The sequence below is a fragment of the Canis aureus genome, chromosome 19, assembly GCF_053574225.1.
Source record: "Canis aureus isolate CA01 chromosome 19, VMU_Caureus_v.1.0, whole genome shotgun sequence".
Classification (NCBI taxonomy): Eukaryota; Metazoa; Chordata; class Mammalia; order Carnivora; family Canidae; genus Canis; species Canis aureus.
The window spans coordinates 40,984,251-41,004,600 of NC_135629.1; the positions used below are offsets into that span (position 1 = coordinate 40,984,251).

At 39.7% G+C, this 20,350-nt stretch overlaps 1 protein-coding gene and 1 long non-coding RNA gene across 3 annotated transcripts in view; one reads left to right on the top strand and one right to left on the bottom strand.

The window, feature by feature from the left end:
* Positions 1-20,350, top strand: part of RHOA (ras homolog family member A) — a 63,706-nt gene that overhangs the window by 3,180 nt on the left and 40,176 nt on the right. The window contains exons 2-3 of one of the 2 annotated variants that reach the window (XM_077858916.1): positions 1,063-1,139; positions 9,451-9,570. The gene's annotated coding sequence lies outside the window, so the exon portion shown is untranslated. The remainder of the gene's footprint in view (positions 1-1,062; positions 1,140-9,450; positions 9,571-20,350) is intronic. The other variant, XM_077858915.1, reaches the window with a different exon arrangement.
* Positions 14,647-20,038, bottom strand: LOC144290065 (uncharacterized). Its single transcript, XR_013357925.1, has 3 exons — positions 19,938-20,038; positions 17,851-18,012; positions 14,647-14,865 (listed from the first exon to the last, which is right to left on the bottom strand). It is a non-coding gene; the product is annotated as an uncharacterized LOC144290065 (long non-coding RNA).

A 20,350-nucleotide genomic window follows, 5' to 3' on the forward strand; every position in this document is an offset into this window, starting at 1 on the left:
GAGCTTGTTTTGTTTTTAATGAAGAGAATGGGTAAAGTAAATATGTTAAAGAATGTTTATAATAGTGTCTCACTATTCAGGTGAAGGTAAAGAGGAGAACATAAGTGACCAAAATATTTGGAGTGGAGTAAAGGTAGAAGTGGAATGTAAAATGAAATTAGAGAGGTGGGTGGGAACCAGATCATGTCGGGCCTTTAGGATATGGGAAGTTCTTTGGGATTATTCTGAGATGAGAAATCATTAGATGTTTTTTAGCAGGAGAATAATTTGATCTGATGTTAAATAACTAGAATCACTCACCAAGAGTAGGGGTAGATCTGAGTTCATTCTGACTTTTTTTTTTTCTCCAAAGATTTTTATTTATTCGAGAGAGAGAGACAGAGACATAGGCAGAGAGAGAAGCAGGCTCCATACAGGGAACCCAATGTGGAACTCGATCCCGGGACTCCAGGATCACACCCTGGGCAGAAGGCAGACGCTTAACCACTGAGCCACCCAGGTGTCCCTCATTCTGACTTTAAATAGTAAACTAATATTGATCATTTCTGACAAAAACATTATAAGCATTTCCTAATACTATTTTCCTTGACCTAATGACTTCACCCTGATTTTTGATTTTCTGAGTTTGTAATTTCTCTGTAATGCCTATATTAATAAGAATGTATAATTAAATAAAGCAAGTTATTCAAATGTTTGTGGTAGTCTAGGTGGTAGGTTACAGGTGTACATTGTAAGATTCCTTTAATTTAGCTGTATGTTTGAAAAGTTTTATAATTTTGGAAAATTAATTTACATAGGATTCATTTGCTTTTAAAAGGGAAATATTTAGAAAATATTCATAAGATATCATTGGTTGTGAATATTAACTGAAGGAAGCTAAGCTTGTATAAATGTGATAAATTTGGTGGTATATTAGTCAGAAATTAAATTCTACACTTTTTCTCTCTCTTGGATTCTAAATTATGTCTTGGAACTTTGGGCAAGCCTGTTTACATCCTATGTTTTGTGTTGTTCCTTGTAAAATGAATAGACATAATTCCTGATATATTTATATTTTTACAGTGCCTACATCTGAGAAGTTAAAGGCACTTGTAGAACTTCTGCCACACAGCCCGTGGGTCTTGCAGCACATTTGTAAGGTATGTAAATAGAAACTTTTTTTACTCCCTTTTTCCCATGGAAGACATGATTATATATTAATGTAAGTTCTAGGGAAATGTGAGTGCATTATTGTTAATGATTCTCTTTAGTAATCTTGAGAGGTTTTTTTTTTTTTTTAATTTTTATTTATTTATGATAGTCACAGAGAGAGAGAGAGGCAGAGACACAGGCAGAGGGAGAAGCAGGCTCCATGAACTGGGAGCCCGACGTGGGATTCGATCCCAGGTCTCCAGGATCGCGCCCTGGGCCAAAGGCAGGCGCCAAACCACTGCGCCATCCCTTGAGAGTTTTTTTTAATCTTACTCCATACGTTTTCTCTCTGGTCTTCTTATCTCTCTATGAAGTATTCCTCTAGCTTCTTTTTTCACTTCTAAGTCTGCCTGCTTTCCTTCCGAGAAGGGTGGGGAGGGGCAAAAGGAGAGAGAAACCCCAAGCAGGCTCCACGCCCAGTGCACAGCCCAATGTGGGTCTTGATCCCACAACCCCTAAATGATGGCCTGAGCCAAAACCAAGAATTGGACCCTCAACCAAGCCACCAGGTGCCCTAAGATATTTCTTTTTCAGATGCTATATTTTTTAAGGAGATTCACTGTGTTATACACATACCTCTTTCACTTCTGGGCCATTACTCCATCTGTTTTTCATCTTTAAGTTTTCATTATTTTAATAGTTTGGTTCTTATACAGTTTATCCAGAGCTTGTGCTTTGGATGTATCAAATTATCATTAGCAAATGAGCCAGCTGGAGAATGAAGATCAGAGGACAATCTTCCCTCTTACCAGAGGGGTCGGAGTCACATTGGCTTAGGTGGGAGCAATGTTAACAGCTGGTATAATAGCTCATCCTGGAGTTGTTTAGATATTTAAACTAATTACAGATAAAGGAATAGAAGTATCTTCATTCATTCCATGATAAATATCTTGGTCTAGTACTGTTTTTATCAGCTTTCCTTGTTTTTGGGGGGATCTGAAGGAACTCTGTAGATGGAGAAGTGAGCTGTGAAGGAGATGAATAGTCTCTTTTGGTGAGATGGGCTACCTGGCAGTGAAGGCATATAATGGTAGTGGTTTTGATTAGCTTTGAACTCCTTAGTATGCTAAGAAGAATGGCCAAGCTAGGTTTTGGTTTTGTCATTCATTCATTGAACAAGTAGTTACTGAATAGTTACTATATGTCAGAGCTGTCCTGGGACACATCTGAAGAAAACAAAGAAGGTCCTTGCCCTTGGGACACCTGGCTGGCTCATTTGGTAGAGCATGCAACTCTTTATCTTGAATTCTTTTAATCTTGGGGTCGTGAGTTCAAGCCCCAATTTGGGCATAGAGCTTACTTAGGAAAATAAATAAACTGTAGGGACTGCTGGGTGGCTTAGCAGTTGGGCACCTGCCTTTGGCTCAGGGCATGCTCCTTGGGTTGGGATGGAGTCCTGCATCGGGCTCCTTGCTGGGGGCCTGCTTCTCCCTCCTTATGTCTCTGCCTCTCTCTGTCTGTCTATTGGATAAATAAGTAAAATCTTTTAAAAAGAAAGAAAGAGGGCAGTCCAGGTGGCTCTGCAGTTTAACGTCTCCTTCAGCCCAGGGCATGATCCTGGAGATCCAGGATCGAGTCCCATATCAGGCTCCCTGTGTGGAGCCTGCTTCTCTCTCTGCCTGTGTCTCTGCACCCCCCCCCATGAATAAATAAAATCTTAAAAAATAAAAAGAAAGAAAGAAACTAATTCTCATATTTAAAAAAAAAAAAAAAAAAAGGATGTTCCTACCCTACCCTCAAGTTTTTTTTATTTGTTTTACGATATCTTTATTCCTAAAAATACAGACATTTGGTTTGGAACTAAAGATTGTTAGTTTTGAATCTTATCTATTTTTCTCAATATCGCTGACAGGAAGTAGAAAGCGCATTAGGTGTTAATAATCACAAAAATATTAATAGTCCTGCTTCTTGAGTTAATGTTCTAGTAGGGAAGTCTCATGATAGGTAAGGGATGGGCTTCCCTTTTTTAGGGAACAGCAAAAAAATTCTTGAATGTCCGGAGCTTAAAGAGTAAGTGGAAAGAGTGGAAGAAATAAAATCTTACATGTAGACTGTGTCCAGATCTTGGAGGAACTAGGAATTTAGAGTTCATTTGGAATGTATTGGAAAGTTACTGAAGAGTTTTTACTTTTTTATTTTTTAAAGATTTTACTTATTTATTCATGGCAGACACAGAGACAGAAGCAGGTTCCATGCAGGGAGCCCGATGTGGGACTTGATCCCGGGTCTCCAAGATCACAGCCTGGGCTGAAGGCAGCACTAAACCGCTGAGCCACCTGGGCTGCCCCTGAAGAGTTTTTATAATGGGAATAATGTGATCTGATTTATTTATATTTCTAGTTCATGTATGGAAAATAGACTATAGGGTGACAAAAACGGAAGCACGGAGATTTATTGGAAACTATTTGAGAGAGCTTTTGTGCACAGTAGGAGGGGCAAAGAGAGAATCTCAAGCAGACTTTTTTTTTTTTAAGTATTTATTTATTTATTCATGAGAGACCGAGGCGGGGAAGCAGAGGCATAGACAGAGGGAGAAGCAGGCTTCATGCAGGGAGCCCGATGTGGAACTCGATCCCAGGACTCTGGGACCACGCCCTGAACCAAAGGCAGATGCTCAACCATTGAGTCACCCAGGCATCTCAGACATAGATACACTTAACCAGGTTATTTCTGTGAGCCTCAGGACCTATCTATAAAATGACGATTACATTTAATTTATCGAAATTTTATGGATTTTAAAAAAATATTTATTCACGAGACACACAGAGAGAGCAGAGATGTAGGCAGAGGGAGAAGCAGGCTCCATGCAGGGAGCCAGACAAGGGACTCAATCCCGAGATTCACGCCCTGAGCTGAAGGCAGGTACTCAACTGCTGAGCCACCAGGGTATCCTGGATTTTTTTTTTTTTTTTTAATTTTTATTTATTTATGATAGTCACAGAGAGAGAGAGAGAGAGAGAGAGAGAGGCAGGCAGAGACACAGGCAGAGGGAGAAGCAGGCTCCATGAACTGGGAGCCCGATGTGGGATTCGATCCCGGGTCTCTGGGATCGCGCCCTGGGCCAAAGGCAGGCGCCAAACCGCTGCGCCACCCAGGGATCCTTTTTTTTTTTAAGGTAGGCTTCACACCCAGCGTAGAGCCCAGGGTGGGGCTTGAACTCACAATCCTGATATCAAGAGTTGGATGCTAACCAACTGAGCCACCCAGATGCTCCCATTTTATAGGAATTTTAGGTGAAATAATATATGAAGAGGACAATGCTCAATGCATACTAGTTTTCTTCCTTAGTGGAAATACTTGTTTAACTCTAATAGATTTTTTTTTTTAAAGATTTTATTTAATTGATGCAGAGGAAAAGAGTGTGTGTGTGTGTGTGTGTGTGTGTGTGAGGGAGGAGGGGCAGAGAGAGAGAGGGAGAAGCAAACTCCTCCCCACTGAGCAGGAAGCCCCATATTAAGACTCCATGCCAGGACTCTGGGATCATGACCTGAGCTAAAGGCAGATGCTTCCCTGACTGAGCCACCCAGGTGCCCAATATTAGACCATATAAATTGTCTTAATTTATTCTTGCGCTGTAGTAAGGATTCTGCCTTTATTTGACTCCGGGATCATTTAGTTCCACTCTTAAGCAACAGTAAGTAATAGCAGAGATGGTACTTTCCCAATAGACAGAAAAGTAGGTGGTGGGATGAAGATTTTTTTCTGCTCAGACTACCTTTTATGACTAATGGGTTCTTGGGCAATTTCTAACCCATGCTAACTCTCCTGCACACTTGTGTATTGAACTGTGGTTGAAGAGTGTTCAGTCATGAAGCCAGAAGCATTTATTTTTCATGTACCTGCTATATGTACACTTCATTTATCTTTCAGGCTTATTCTTAGGAGTTTTGTTTTTCATTTTTTTTTTTTTTTAAGATTTTATTTATTTATTTATTCATGAGAGACACAAAGAGAAAGAGAGAGGCAGAGAGAGAAGCAGGCTCCACACAGGGAATCTGACGTGGGACTCGATCCCGGGTCTCCAGGATCACGCCCTGGGCTGAAGGCGGCGCTAAACTGCTGAGCCACCCAGGCTGCCCTTCATTAAGTTTTCCAATTTTATTAACACTGCATCCTGACCACAGTCCCTAAAACAAATTCTTTTTTCAAGTGTTTTTTTATTTAACTAATCTCTACACCCAACGTGGGGCTCAAATTCACAACCTTGAGTTCAGGAGTCTCATGCTTTTCCAACTGAAAAGAATTTTTTTGTTGTTCTTAAATATTTTATTTATTAATTCATGAGAGACACAGAGAGAGAAAGCGAGGCAGAGACACAGGCAGAGGGAGAATCAGGCTCCATGCAGGAAGCCTGATGTGGGACTCGATCCCGGGACTCCAGGATCATGCCGTGGGCCCAAGGCAGGTGCTAAACCGCTGAACTACCCAGGGATCCCAAGAATTTGGTTTTTATCTTTTGAAGCTCTTAGCTGCTTTATTTTATTTTTATTTTATTTTATTTATTTTATTTATTTTATTTATTTTAATTAATTAATTTATTTATCTTAGCTGCTTTAAAACACAGATATGGGACACCTGGGTGGCTCAGCGGTTGGGTGGCTGCCTGCAGCTCAGGATGTGATCCCTGGATGCCTGGATCAAGTCCCACATTGGGCTCCTTGCATGGAGCCTGCTTCTTCCTCTGCCTATGTCTCTGCCTCTCTCTGTCTCTCAAGAATAAATAAAATCTTAAAAAAAAACGAAAAACAAAAAACAGATTTAATTGTTACTTTAAAAAATTGTTTGTTTTGACTTTAAGCATGTTTGAAAATTCTTTTGTTTTTTTATATATACTATTTTTATCTTTTTCTCATTTTATTTTCCTTTTTTTTAAGACTATTCATTCATTCATTCATTCATTCATTCATTCATTCATTTATGAGAGACACACAGAGAGAGAGAGGGAGAGGCAAGAGACATAGGCAAAGAGAGAGGCAGCCTCCATGCAGGGAGCGTGATGTGGGACCTGATCTTGGGAGGAACTCGACCCTGGCACTCCAGGATCACACTCTGGGCTGAAGCCAGGCACTTAACCGCTGAGCCACCCAGATGTCCTTACCTTTTTCTCATTGTGTTCAAGCCTTCTGTTGCAGAGCTGTGTCTTTCATGAATCCATAGAGTGAATGCTATGTCACTTTTCTGGTGTCTTTTTTTTTTTTTTTTTTTTAAGATTTTAATTATTTATTCATGAACATATACAGAGAGGCAGAGACACAGACAGAGGGAGAAGTAGTCTCCCTTTCTGGAGCGTGATGACAGAACTCAATTCCTGGACCCTGGGATCATGACCTGAGTGAAAGGCTCAACCACTGAGCCCCCTAGCCGCATCTTCTGGTGTATTTTTATGTAACCCTATTATTTGATATTTAAGTTTTGAGAGCCTAAGGAAGTACATTTAAGTGGATGTTTAATGCTGTAGCTGTATGTTTTTTTTGCCATGAGACCATTTTATTACGTGATTTGGCAGTTTTGTTGGAAATAATGCATTTAATTTTTTGTGGAAAAGTTATTTTCTGGATGAAGTCTCTTTTAACTTCTCTAGTTACTTGGAAGGAAGCTCCTGTTTATCTCTTTAAGGTCTTAAGTTCAGAAAAGAAAGGCAGTAGAATATCTTGGGTAAGAGCATGGGTTCTGGAGAGTGGCTGACACTTAAGTACTAGTTCTTATGGTTTTTTTTTAAAGATTTTATTATTTATTCATGAGAGACACACAGAGAGAAGCAGGCCCCCACAGGGAGCCCGATGTGGGTCGGTCCCTCAACCAGGATCATGCCCTGAGCCAAAGTCAGATGCTCAACCACTGAGCCACCCAGGCATCCCACCTTTTTTTTTTTTTTTTTTAAGGTAAACTCTGCCCCCAATGTTGGGCTTGAATTCATGACCCTGAGATTAAGAGTCATACGCTCTACTCACTGAATCAGACAGATGCCCCTAGTTCTTACACTAGGACCCTGGACAGTAATGTGATCCCTTTGAAACTCAGTTTCCTTTTCTGTAGAATAAGAATAATATCTAAATGCTATGAGGATTCAGTGAGAGAGAAGCACGTAGCTCCAGTGCCAGACATGCAGCCCTTTAACTTTGACTATTCAAGTTACAGTTTGCAGTACCCAATAATCACACTCATTTAATGTGGAAGAAATGTTATTTTAAGTTTGTTTTTAAGTAATCTTAGCACCCTGTGTGGAGCTTGAACATATAATCCCAATATCAAGAGTTGCATGCTCTACTGACTGACTGACCCAGTGAGGCAGCCCAATGTGGAAGAGATTTTTTTGGGGGGGAGGAGGTAGCATCCTAAGATGTCATTCTTGGGGAACTACAACAGAACTCTGATGCTTAGGAACAGTGGCTCCCAAACTTGGCTGTTCCCAAACTTGGGATCCAATTTCCAAAATTGGAGTCATTTGGGGAGGTTTGTTTTTGTTTTTGTTTTCTAATCATCTTTATTGAAGTATAATTTGCATACAGTAAAATGCAACTATTTAAGTGACAGTTTGGCAAGTTTTGGAAAAATACATACACGTGTTTAAATTGCTACCCAATCAAAAGATGAAACAGTTCTTTGGGAAACTTTAAAGTTTTCTATTTTTTAATACATTTTTAAAGATTTTATTTTTTATTAAGATTTTATTTATTTACTCATGAGAGAGACAGAGAGAGGCAGAGACACAGGCAGAGGGAAAAGCAGGCTCCATGCAGGGTACCTGATGTTGGACTTGATCCCGGGTATCCAGGATCACACCCTGGGCTGAAGGCGGCGCTAAACCACTAAACCACCTGGGCTGCCCTAAGATTTTATTTTTTATTTATTTATTTTTTTGCTAAAATTTTATTTTTAAGTAATCTCTACATCCTGCATGGGACTTGAACACATAGCCCTTTTTTTTTTTTTTTTTTAAGATTTTATTTATCTGTTCATGAGAGACATAGAGAAGCAGACCTAGGTAGAGGGAGAAGTGGGCTCCTTGCAGGGAGCCTGATGCGGGTCTTGATACCCCAACCCAGGATCACGCCCTGATCCGAAGGCAGACGCTCAACCGCTGAGCCACCCAGGTGTCCCTGTCCCCGAGATTAAGAGCTCCACTGACTGAGCCAACCAGGTGCCCCAAAGTTTTCTTTTCTAAGTAGGCTCCACACCCAGCATGGGCCCAACGTAGGGCTTGAGCTCATGGCCTTGAGATCAAGACCTGAGCTGAAATCAACAGTTGCCTGCTTATGCATATTTAACCACAATAAAAAAAGAGGGGTGGGATCCCTGGGTGGCGCAGCGGTTTAGCGCCTGCCTTTGGCCCAGGGTGCGATCCTGGAGACCCGGGATCGAGTCCCACGTCGGGCTCCCGGTGCATGGAGCCTGCTTCTCCCTCTGCCTGTGTCTCTGCCTCTCTCTCTCTCTCTGTGACTATCATAAATAAATAAAATAAAATAAAATAAATAAAAATAAAAAATAAAAAATAAAAAAAGAGGGGTGCCTGGGTGTTTCAGTCAGTTAAGCAACCAACTCTTGCTTTCAGCTCAGGTCATGATCTTAGGGTTGTGAAGTCGAGCCCCCTGTAAGGCTCCACACTCAGCGCAGTCTGCTTATGCCTCTCCTGCTCATGCATTCTTTCTATGTCTCTCTCTCTTTCTCTAAAATAAAATATTAAAAAGAGCGAAAAACACTAGATAAAAATAAAAACATACAAAAAGTTTTTAAATAAAAGATGGGGGCGCCTGGCTCGATCAATTGGTAGAGCATATGACTGTTGATCTTGGGGTTGTGAATTCAAGCCCCACATTTAGGGTAGAGTTTACAAAAAAATGTGTATTTTTCCTATTCCAGAGCATACTCCTCCTCTCATTGTATTGCTTGCTTTGGAGCTTTAAAAATATTTTATCAGGGTACCTGGCTGCTCAGTTAGAACATTCAACTCTTGATCTAGGGATTGTGAGCCAGGTGTAAAGATTACTTAAAACTTTTTTTTTTAATTTTTAAAATATTTTAGAGCAAGGGAGTTGATGAAGCGTGTATATGAAACTGCAAAAGGGGCAGGCATGAAAAATAAGCCTTTCTCTATTTTAATCTCCCAAGGTCCTCTTTTAGAAAAAAAAACATGTAACTGTTTCCAGTGTATCTTTCTAGAGATACTGTGTCTATATGTATATTACACATTTTTCCTTTTTTAAAGATATATATTATTGTGCATCACAGTATTATTTTATCCTTTCTCTTTTACAATAGGCCTGGATGATTATATGGCAAGATATTTAATACCATACACTGTGGAAAATAGTTTGGCAGAGAGTTAGAGAGTTAACATACAACCCAGCCATACCATTCCTAGATCTACACACAAAACAGGTATTTGGACAATGTTGGTAATAAATGTTCATAGCATCACTATTCTTATAGCCAAAATAAGAATAATTTGGAAATAAGTCCAATAGTCCAAAGGAGGAATAGATAACAAATGTGGTTATGTATATACCATGGAATATTATTCAGCTATTTAAAATTTGAAGTAGTAAAACTACATGCTATAACATGGATGAACCTTGAAAGTGTTATGCTAAATGAAAGAAGCCAAAAACAGAAGAAGGTCATATATTGTATGATTTCATTTATATGACCTACTTAGAATTGTAAATTTATGGAGCATAAAGCAAATCGGTGGTTGCCAGGTGCTAGGAGAGAGGGAGCTGGAGATAAACTGCTTAACAGGTATGGGGTTTTCTTTTGTGGTAATGAAAATGTTTTGGAACTAGATAGACTTGGTTGTTATACAATATTGTGAATGTGCTAAATATCACTGAATTGGGACACCTTGGTGGCTCAGCAGTTGAGCATCTGCCTTTGGCTCAGAGTATGATCCTGAGGTCCCTGGATCAAGTCCCACATCAGGCTCCCTGCATGGAGCCTGCTTCTCTCTCTGCCTGTGTCTCTGCCTCTCTGTGTGTGTGTGTGTCTCATGAATAAATAAAATCTTAAAAAAAAAAATAGCACTGAATTATATGGTTTAAAAAGGCAAACTTTATGTTATGTGTATTTCACCTCAATTTTAAAAAAGAAAAAAGTTGTAAATAGGTGCAGGCCCCACCCTGAAGAGTTTTCATCTGCTAATCGCAGAGCCTTGAGAGGAATAGAGATGTTTGTGCCAGAACATAGGGTGTCTGGCTGTGTATTATCCTTGCTGAAAAACCTAGGCGGTTTACTGGAGCTACCTCTTGGTTTATTCTTGTCTGTATGGCAATTTTGCAGACAAGCATTGTCTTGTGGGCAATGTTAAGTGGAGAATTAGACTGCGCAAAGTCAAATCCTGACTCTGTCCATCCATTTAAGATTAACACTGGAATATTTACATTTTGAGGTGAATGATACCACACACTGACTTAGAAAGCCAGAAGGGAGTGTCTCTTCCTCCAACCCCAAAGAAGAATTTGAATCTGGGGTGGTTCTGACTTGGCTGTGTATTAGAGGCTTTGTGGGGTTCTCCTCTGCTTGCCTTTGTATGCTTTAGGCCTGTGCTCTTCATCTCTAAGGGCCCTTGAACTGACATCGATCCTTGACAACTGCTTGATCAAGATGGCAAAATAACAACAGTACCAGGCTCAAGGGCATTATGAACAAATGGACAGATGTTGAGCCTTTTTGCCAGTGGTTTCCTATGTTGTCTGCAGACAAAATAAATGGTTTTATGTTTTGAATTTAATTTCCCAGTGTTTAATGGTGTCTCCTGTGTGCTAGGTTTGGGTGAACCTGGAGTGGATAGAACAGGTTTCTGCACACTGCACTGAAATGGATTCAATGTAGAGATTTTCTTCTCTGACTTTTTTTCTTCGTCTGACTTAATGAAGTAGTATGTATTCTATTTATTTTAGATACATACTTTAACAAAGGACAAAAGAGTAGAATGGAAGGTATTGGAGAAAGGAGCACCTGAAAATCTACACTTTAAATCAGGTTTATTGTTTGTACAAAAAATTGATTCTAATTTGGTGGTTACTTTTGGGACTCTCTGGAGAAAAGGCTGTATTTTGACCTTTATTTTCAGTTTAATAATAGCTTTGCTTCCAGAGAATGCATCGTAGGGCATTGTTTAAGCTTTTGTGGGATTCATGCGTGTTTAGGTACAGTATGGCTCTTGTGGAAAAATTGAAGTCTTAAACCACTGAAAGAGTATCATTGTGTTATAGATAACTGAAGCTTGCTTTCTTAAGCTTTAAAATTTGTTTTATTTCTCTAGTGGATGTCTTTTTCCCTGTCTTGCAGTATCTGGGACTTAAGTTTCCCTGTGTAATAATTGAGATCTTTCTTCCTAAGGGAAAGAGTTTTTGGGTTCTATCCTTGGAGTCTGTTGGCCTGCTTTAGGACTGGCCAGAATGGCATTTCTGTCACTCCCTGTTTTGTTTCTGAGCCTGATTTTCAGGGGTTTCTGTCTCCTGTGTCTTGTCATAGACTGCACCTCTTTCTCACCCCTGCATACATTTTTCTAAACTGCTGTGAATTCAGCTACTGGTCAATTACACTTACAGAGTTGTTTATTAAAATACGAGCAAATGAGTTCATAAGAAGGATCTGAGTTTTAACACTCTTGTTAAGGATAAGTTTCTGATTTATATGAGGGGTTTCTATAATTCTGTGAGGGTAAATTATTGAACTACTAAAACAAGTGTCCTGGGAGATTGTCTCACCACTAGTGTACACAGCTGATGTTGCAACTGTTTTCTTTTTAAAAATCTGTGCTCAGCAAATTGGTTATGGAAACCAATTTGGAAATGTATTTTTTTTTAATTTGTTATTTGAACACTTTACTACTATGTGCTGTGCACCTATGCTTGTCTGACAATGGTGAATAAGATAGATATGATTCTAATACTAATAGAGTTTGGGAGGAAGAGGGGTATGATGAGTGAGGTAGAGAAATGTTTGGTGCTGGGTGAGTATCCAAGGGGCCTGATCTAAGCTGGGAGCTCAGAGAATGGCCTGAAAGACAGTGGCTTAGCCTAAAGTATGAGTTATCCAAGTAGGGGAAGGGTAGGTGGGGTACAATCAGGACAAAGGAAAGAAGGAGAAAAGCATGGCTTAATATCTTTAGTTAAAGGATATTTTGTTTTGGCTGAGGGTGGTTGTATCTTTTAGATTTTATGATTTCCTAAAATAATGTTTTGGGATTTATATGTTTTCTTATCTACAATATGACAATTTGTACCCAGATTTCATCTGGGTATCTTTTGCAAAATTTGCATTGACAGCACAGTTTGCATTGACACTACACCCTCCTGCGGAAACAGGCATTGACAAAACCTGGGGTTGAGAGGAAGTGCATCATGATTGTCCTTCTGTGTGTAATTCACAGGATTTTTTGAAGTTTAAAAATTTCTTTATACTTTTTTTAGTTTACTTCCCAAAAGACTATAGAGCTTTTGCTTTTGTTATAGTCATCTGTACAATACTGATTCATAACAACTTATTTGGAGAGAGAAATAAAACATAACAGTAGTTCTTAGCACAGTTTCTATTACCTGTGGTCAACCGTGGTCTGGAAGTAGTGATCCTTTTTCTGACATCTGTCAGAAAGTCATTAGTAGCCTAATGCTACATCACAGTGCCTGTGGCATTCACCTCACTTCATCTCGTCACTTGGGCGTTTTACCATCTCATATTATCACATAAAGGATGAGTACAATATGGTATTTTGGGGAGATGGGGAGAGGCTGCATACACATAACTTCTTATAGCATATTGTAATTGTTATATTTTATTATTTAGTCTCTTACTATGTGTAATTTGTAAATTAAATTTTATAATAGGTATGTATACACAGGAAAAAGTATAGTATATACGATTCTGTACCATCTGGTTTCAGGCATCCATTGGGGGTTTTGGAATTTATCTTTTGCAGAGAAGGGGGGTAATAAAGGATCTAAAATTTCAAACTGGGTTATATAATTGAAGCATATGGCTGTCAAAAAGGTAAGTTTTACAAACTCCTAATCTTGTGTCCACTATGTTTAAAGTAATAAGTACATTAAAAATAAGTGAAAATTAAATCATGTCCAAAGCTATCCTGTATTAAATGCTTTTATTTCTTAGGTGATTGAGAAATGGTAGAAAGCTTGTTGTAATCATCACTGCTTCTTTTGCGTAATTAGTTCCTTTGAAGAATTATGAGGTAAAATTATAATCATCTCAAGTGTTCTAAGTTAATCATTTAAAGCTGTGATTATTTTATCTGCATAGAAATTTATTCATTATCTTTCCAAAATATTGTAAAGATCTTGATCCAGCAGAAGCAGCATGGTTATTCAGTTGAATTATTTCTACTTCTGCTTCTTGGCTGGAGAACGGTTTTGTGCCTGCTTATAATGAATGTTTGCCTAATAAATGTATAATACATATACTGTAACCTAGTAACACCATCTGAAACATCTTTGGTGGCTTCTTATCTGCTGAAAATAAGCTAAAAATTGTGCACAGAGGCAGATTTACTATGAATCTAAGAAAATTAGTATTACAAAATGTGTAGTCCCTTAACAAGTTATTGAAATTACTCAGTTAATTTAGGTTATAGAATTCATTTTTTAGGTGTTTTTTGTTTGATTTTGTTTTAGCTTGTAGAATTCAAATTATTGTCAGCCCTGAAGTTTAGCTTAAATACACACCATACCCAATCCTTAACTTATTAATTTAAAGCCTATTTTGTTTTAACTTCCCAAAAGAAATAGCAAGAGGGGCTCAGTCCAGTTCTCTGAGACAATAGCATCGTTATCAGTCAGGAAAAATGAGACTTAAAGGCATTAGAAAAGGTACTTAAAAAGTATTGAGAAGAATGTGATTGTGTGTCTATGTTTAAAACAAACTGGCATTGGGTTAAGGATTTTCATAACTGCCTTTTGGAAAGTTCTGAAAACCACAACTGTTTTTGATGGCAAAACCTGAACTGAACTGATGAGAGGTTGCTTAGGCTTTATCCTCCTTAGTATGAATGTTCGTGTATTTTACTGAAGTATTAACCCATTGAGTGTATTATGGAGTATTTGGCATTTGCACTGTATCATCTTTCTAAAATCTGAAGAATTCTGACTTTTGAAACCTCTAGTCCCAAGGCTTTTAGATGAACCATTCTGGGCCTATAATTCTAGACAGTGAGAAGTAAGCTGAATAGTAATTTATTACTTTTTTTAACAGGAAAGAGAGTGGAATGAGGTATGGGTAGGATACTTTGGAAAACTAATTGCAGGTGACTCCTGAACAAATGGGGGTTAGGTGACCAAAATCTGAATATAACTCCACTCCCTGAAAATGTAACTAATAGCCTACTGTTGATTGGAAGCCTGATAGTCAATTAACACATTGAGTATGTTATACATATTACATACTGTATTCTTACAGTAAAGTAAACTAAAAGGAAAAAGGATACTAAGAAAATCATAAGGAAGAGAAAATACATTTAGGACTCTACTGTAGGTCTGCATATAAATGGACCAGTGCTGTTCAAACCTGGTTTGTTCAAGAGTCAAATATATTTGCTAGACTGGTAAAAGTTTCATTTTAGGAAAAACAACATTCTTTTCAGGTCAGGCCATATTGCAAACTGGTCTTCAATTTCTGGACAGTTGGAATTTGGAGGGAGTTGCTATTTGTCCAAAATAAGACCTAAATAATAAGGAGAAACATTTATTGAACACTGACCTACTTTCAGTAGGTCATTTTGTCTTAATCTTCATACCAACTCTTTTTAGAAGATTTCATGGGGCACAAAGCTGGTAGGTAATAGAGCCTGGTTTAATTCTTAGTGTAGCTCCTTTACCACTATAACTCAATAACTATTGCTGCCTAGAACTGAAATTAGTTTCTTCTTCTTTTTTTTTTAGATTTTATTTATTTGAGAGAGAGCACATAGCAGGTGGGAGGGCCAGAGAAAGAAGGAAAAGCAGATTCCCTACTCAGCAGGGAGCCTGAGATGGGACTTGATCCCAGGACAGAAGGATCATGACCTGAGCTGAAGGCCCACACTTAATCAACTGAGCCCCCCAGGTGTCCCTAAAATTAATTTCTAGTAGAACCTTTTACTTTGGCTAGTCTACATGGGATCTGTCTATGGAATGAATATTTCCTTTTTTTTTTTTTTTTTTTAATTTTTATTTATTTATGATAGTCACAGAGAGAGAGAGAGAGAGAGGCAGAGACATAGGCAGAGGGAGAAGCAGGCTCCATGCACCGGGAGCCTGACGTGGGATTCGATCCCGGGTCTCCAGGATCGCGCCCTGGGCCAAAGGCAGGCGCCAAACCGCTGCGCCACCCAGGGATCCCTGGAATGAATATTTCTAATTTTACTGAGTAGTCCATATGGTACTGCATGTTCATTAGACACATGCAGGATGGGACTCAGATTTTGAAACCCAAATGTAATGTTTGGTCAAGTAAGATTTTTGGTAATATTTTGGGTGGGGATGGGAGGTGGGTGAAAATCACCTGCAACTCTGAGAACGTGTCAGGTGGCCCCTCCTAGAAGGTGTGGATGAGGTAGGAATTGGAGTGCATGTAATCATACCTTCCTCCAACTATATTAAATAATCACCATTATTTAATATGGTGATTGTAATGCACAATTTCCAGGCCTTTTCCCTGCTGTTTGGGACCACTTACTAGAGTACAAGAAGGGAATCCTAATAGGCCTTAAAAACACTTATTCTTAGGGGTGCCTGGGTGGCTCAGTAGGTTAAACATCTGCCTTCAGCTCAGGTCATGATCCTGGAGTTCTGGGATTGAGCCCCACATCAGGCTCCCTGCTCAGTGGGGAATCTGCTTCTCCCTCTGCCCCACACCTCATGAGAGTACCTCATGTTCCCTCTCTCAAGAGATCCAGAGATTGAGCTCTGTGTCAGGCTCCCTGCTCAGCAGGGTGTCTGCTTCTCCCTCCTCCTCCCCTCTTGCTTGTGCTTTCTCTCTCAAGTAAGTAAATAAAATCTTAAAAAAAAAATCCTTAAAAAATAGTTATTTGCTAGATTGGGAAAAGTTTCAATTTTGAAAAAACCCTACCCTTGAATGTACTCTAATTTATGGAAAAACTGAATTGCGCTTTAGCACAGTCTTCAGTGCTTTAGTTATTTATGTTAATAAGTTATTTTTGATCTTCTATAACGAATATCTTCAGCAGTTGAAATTGCTGCTCTAGGGGTGCCTGAGTGGCCCAGTTAAGTATCTGCCTTCAGCTCAAGTCATGATCTCAGGGCCCTCGGATCAAGCCCTGTGTTGGGCTTCCTGCTCTACCTGCACTTGTGCTGTTTCTCTCACTCTTTCTCTCTGTCAAATAAAATCTTGAAAAAAATTTTTAAAGATTTTATTTATTTATTCACGAGAGACACAGAGGCAGAGACACAGGCAGAGGGAGAAGCAGGCTCCATGCAGGGAGCCCGACGTGGGACTCGATCCTAGGTCCCCAGGATCACACCCTGGGCCGAAGGCGGCGCTAAACCGCTGAGCCACCTGGGCTGCCCATCAAATAAAATCTTAAAAAAAAAAAGTAATTGCTGCTCTAAAATACTCCAAGAATGGGATGCCTGGCTAGCTCAGTTGGTAGAGTGGGTGATTCTTGGTTCCTAGGTTATACCTTTGAGGTGTACAGATTACTTAAAAAAAAAAAAAAAAGGCAAAAACAAAAAACTTAAAAAAATTTTTTTCCTGGAGGGACACCTGGGTAGCTCAGCGGTTTAGCACCTGCCTTCAGCCCAGGGCTTGATCCTGGTATCCCGGGATCGAGTCCCACATTGGGCTCCCTGCATGGAGCCTGCTTTTCCTTCTGCCTTTGTCGCTGCCTTTCTCTCTCTGTCTCTCATGAATAAATAAATAAAATCTTAAAAAAAAAATAGTTCCAGGAGTACTTATTGTCTTCAGTGCTCTTGCCATATGTAAGATGATAAGATAGATGTTTAGTCGTCCCCACCCCCCATATTATTCCATACATCAATGTACAGACTAGGGAGTTTTATGTACAGTAGTTTGTTATTTGTAAGTCTTGTTTGAAAAGAAGTAACTTCCTAGTTGAAGAATGAGACTTAAGGCCAATTTAGAAAAGAAGGGAAGTGCTTAGAGGAAGTAAATTTGAAGGCTAATGTCTAATCTTAGTAACCTGAGATTTTGAAAGTTTCCTTTCAAAAAGTTAAATTAACTCTTTCTTATACCAATGCTTTCTTTTTTTTCGGTAATCTCTACATCCATCTTGACGCTCAAACTCATGGCTCTGAGATCAAGATTTGCATGTTCTTCCAACTGAGCCAGGCAGGCACCCCATACCAATGTATTTTTTCTATTAAGAAGGCTAGATTTCTTATCCTTTAGTAGGCAAACACTTCGTTTAGTGCTATTTTTTTTTTTTATTAGGTGTGGGGAATATAGAAATGAAGATAGTCTTTTTTACTGAAATTTACAATTGGTAGTATCCAACAGTTAAACATTAACTGTTATATCCTAGTTATTGTTTATTCTAAGCTCTTTTCTCTATTAACTCATTCAGTAATTACTACTGTCCTGTGGTGGTAGGAACCATTATTTTCCCCATTGGTACAGATGATGAGAAAGTAGAAGTACAGGGGTTAAGTAACTTGCCCAAAGATTCACAGCTTCTCTGAATACTAGTACCTGGTTCCAGAGCCTTCTTTCTACTACTGCAAACAATATCAAGTGATGCAGGCTTACATAATCTTTGGGAAGCAGCCCCTATTGGACCAAGTGCTATACAAGTTCAGGGATGAAGAGTGAGTAGTCAGGGAGGCCTCTCTGGGGGAGGTTGTAACTCTTGGCCTAAAAGGAGATAAAGAAAGGTATTATGTGAGTGGTGGGAATCAGTTGTTGGTAGTGTTATATTGTACTTGAACACAGATAATAATCTTTTACCTCCTTACAGGGAAAAGAGGCTAACCTAGGGAAGTTGTAAGGGGGAAAGGGGACAAATATACTTTTATAGCCTCTAGGAGGTGAGATCCCAGGATGGATCTCTCTCTCTCTTTTAAGATCTTGTTTATTTTAGGGTAATAGGGGCAGAGGGAGAGAATCTCCAGGAGAGCTGTAGGGGCTGGATGCCACAATCTTGAGATCATGAACTGAGCTGAAATCAGGAGTCCTATGCTTAATTACTGAGCTACGCTAGGCACCCCTCTCCTATTTTTAGATTGCACCACCACCTTTAGCTCAAACTTTGTTTCCCTTTCCCAGCTTCACTGTCAACTGATGATCTTGCTTTTTACTTAATTGAGAAAATGGAAGCAACTAGAAGGGTCTGCCATTATATCTACTCACTCGCCAATGTTTGGCTCTTGTGGTCTGCTTCCTCCTCTTTTTGGAGCAGTCACTTAGGAGTCCATAGTTTGGGATCCCTGGGTGGCTCAGCAGTTTAGTGCCTGCCTTCAGCCCAGGGCCTGATCCTGGAGTCCCAGGATCGAACCCTGCATCAGGCTCCCTGCATGGAGCCTGCTTCTCTCCCCCTGCCTGTGTCTCTGTCTCTCTCTGTGTGTGTGTCTCATGAATAAATAAAAATATAAATTAATTAATTAATTAAAATAAAATCTTAAAAAAAAAAAAAAAGGAGGGATCCCTGGGTGGCGCAGCAGTTTGGCGCCTGCCTTTGGCCCAGGGTGTGATCCTGGAGACCCGGGATTGAATCCCACGTCGGGCTCCCGGTGCATGGAGCCTGCTTCTCCCTCTGCCTATGTCTCTGCCTCTCTCTCTCTCTCTCTCTCTCTCTGTGACTATCATAAATAAATTAAAAAAAAAAAAAAAAAAGGAGTCCATAGTTCATGTCCAGGGTTCTCTCCTCCACTTGTTGTAGATATGTTCCCTTTAATCTCCAAACATCGTTGTAGCAGTTCTCCCCTCTCCTGCCTCATTCAGCATATGGTCCACTGGCCAGCCATTAATGACTTCACCTAGCTGCAGCAGAGGCCAAGAAATGTAGTTTTTATTATTGGCAACCACATGACCAAAAAAGAGAATGATAGATAATGAGACAGATGACAAGCAGTCTCTACCACACCTTCCAGACCGTGTTTTCTTCTTTTTTTCCCCAGCATGTTTTTTCTTTTTCTTTTTTTTAAGATTTTATTTATTCATGAGAGAGACAGAGACCTAGGCAGAGGGAGAAGTAGGGTCCATGCAGGGAGCCCTATGTGAGACTTGATCCTGGGACTCAGATCATGACCTGAGCCAAAGGCAGATGCTCAACCACTGAGCCACCCAGGTCCCCCATTTCCTGACTTTTTGAAAGCGTTTTATACCACCTGCCTCAGTGCCCTCCTTGTCTCCTCAGTCCACCACAGTCTAAAGTAGTATTCTTTCCTCAACTGAAAAAGGGTTTTCCCTGTGTTCCTCGAGGCCTTTTGGTTGCTATGCCTATGCCCTTTTCACTAGCTATGTAATATGAACCTATTCCTTGAAATGCCCTCTTCCTTTCTCTTGGTGCTCGTTGTCATCAACGACTTTCTGACTGTTCTCTTCAAATATCTCTGGCTTCTTTATGCCTACCTTTTTCATGTTACTAGCAGTCTCTTTGGATACATCACTGTTTCCCATTCCATACACTTAAGGGCTATCCTGTTTTTACCTGTAATAACAACTTATCTGGGCACTAATCTTTTTCATCTGGTTGGAGAGGAGAGGGGATATGTAGGGTTAGGAAAAAGCCTGTTAGATATTAGGCTTCTCTCTTCTCCAGGGCACTCTAATACCCTCACCATGGTCTTCTCATCCCTGTCCAGTTCATCTCCTAGCCATTTGTCATGCTGCTGCTTAGGCTGTCTTTGTAAATGACAGATCTGATTGTGCTGTTTCCTTGGCTTTCCCTTGCTTACAGAATAGAACACACGTTGCTATGCATGACATTCCAGATCCTCCAGTCTATCACTCATATTTCTAGCTTCATTTTCCATCAGTCTCCTCTCTGAATTCTTATATTAAGGGTCATTGAGGTTATCTATTCAGGCTGTTGCTCACATTAGGAAATATTCTAAACTGCTACCACTCTTCTCAACTCCTCAGTGTACTTGTTCTTCGAGGTCTAGGTCAGATGTTAACCTTTTCTGAAGCCTTCTGGAAGAATTGCTTACTTTTTATTCATACCAAAGAGGAAGAATTTCTGTTACAGCAT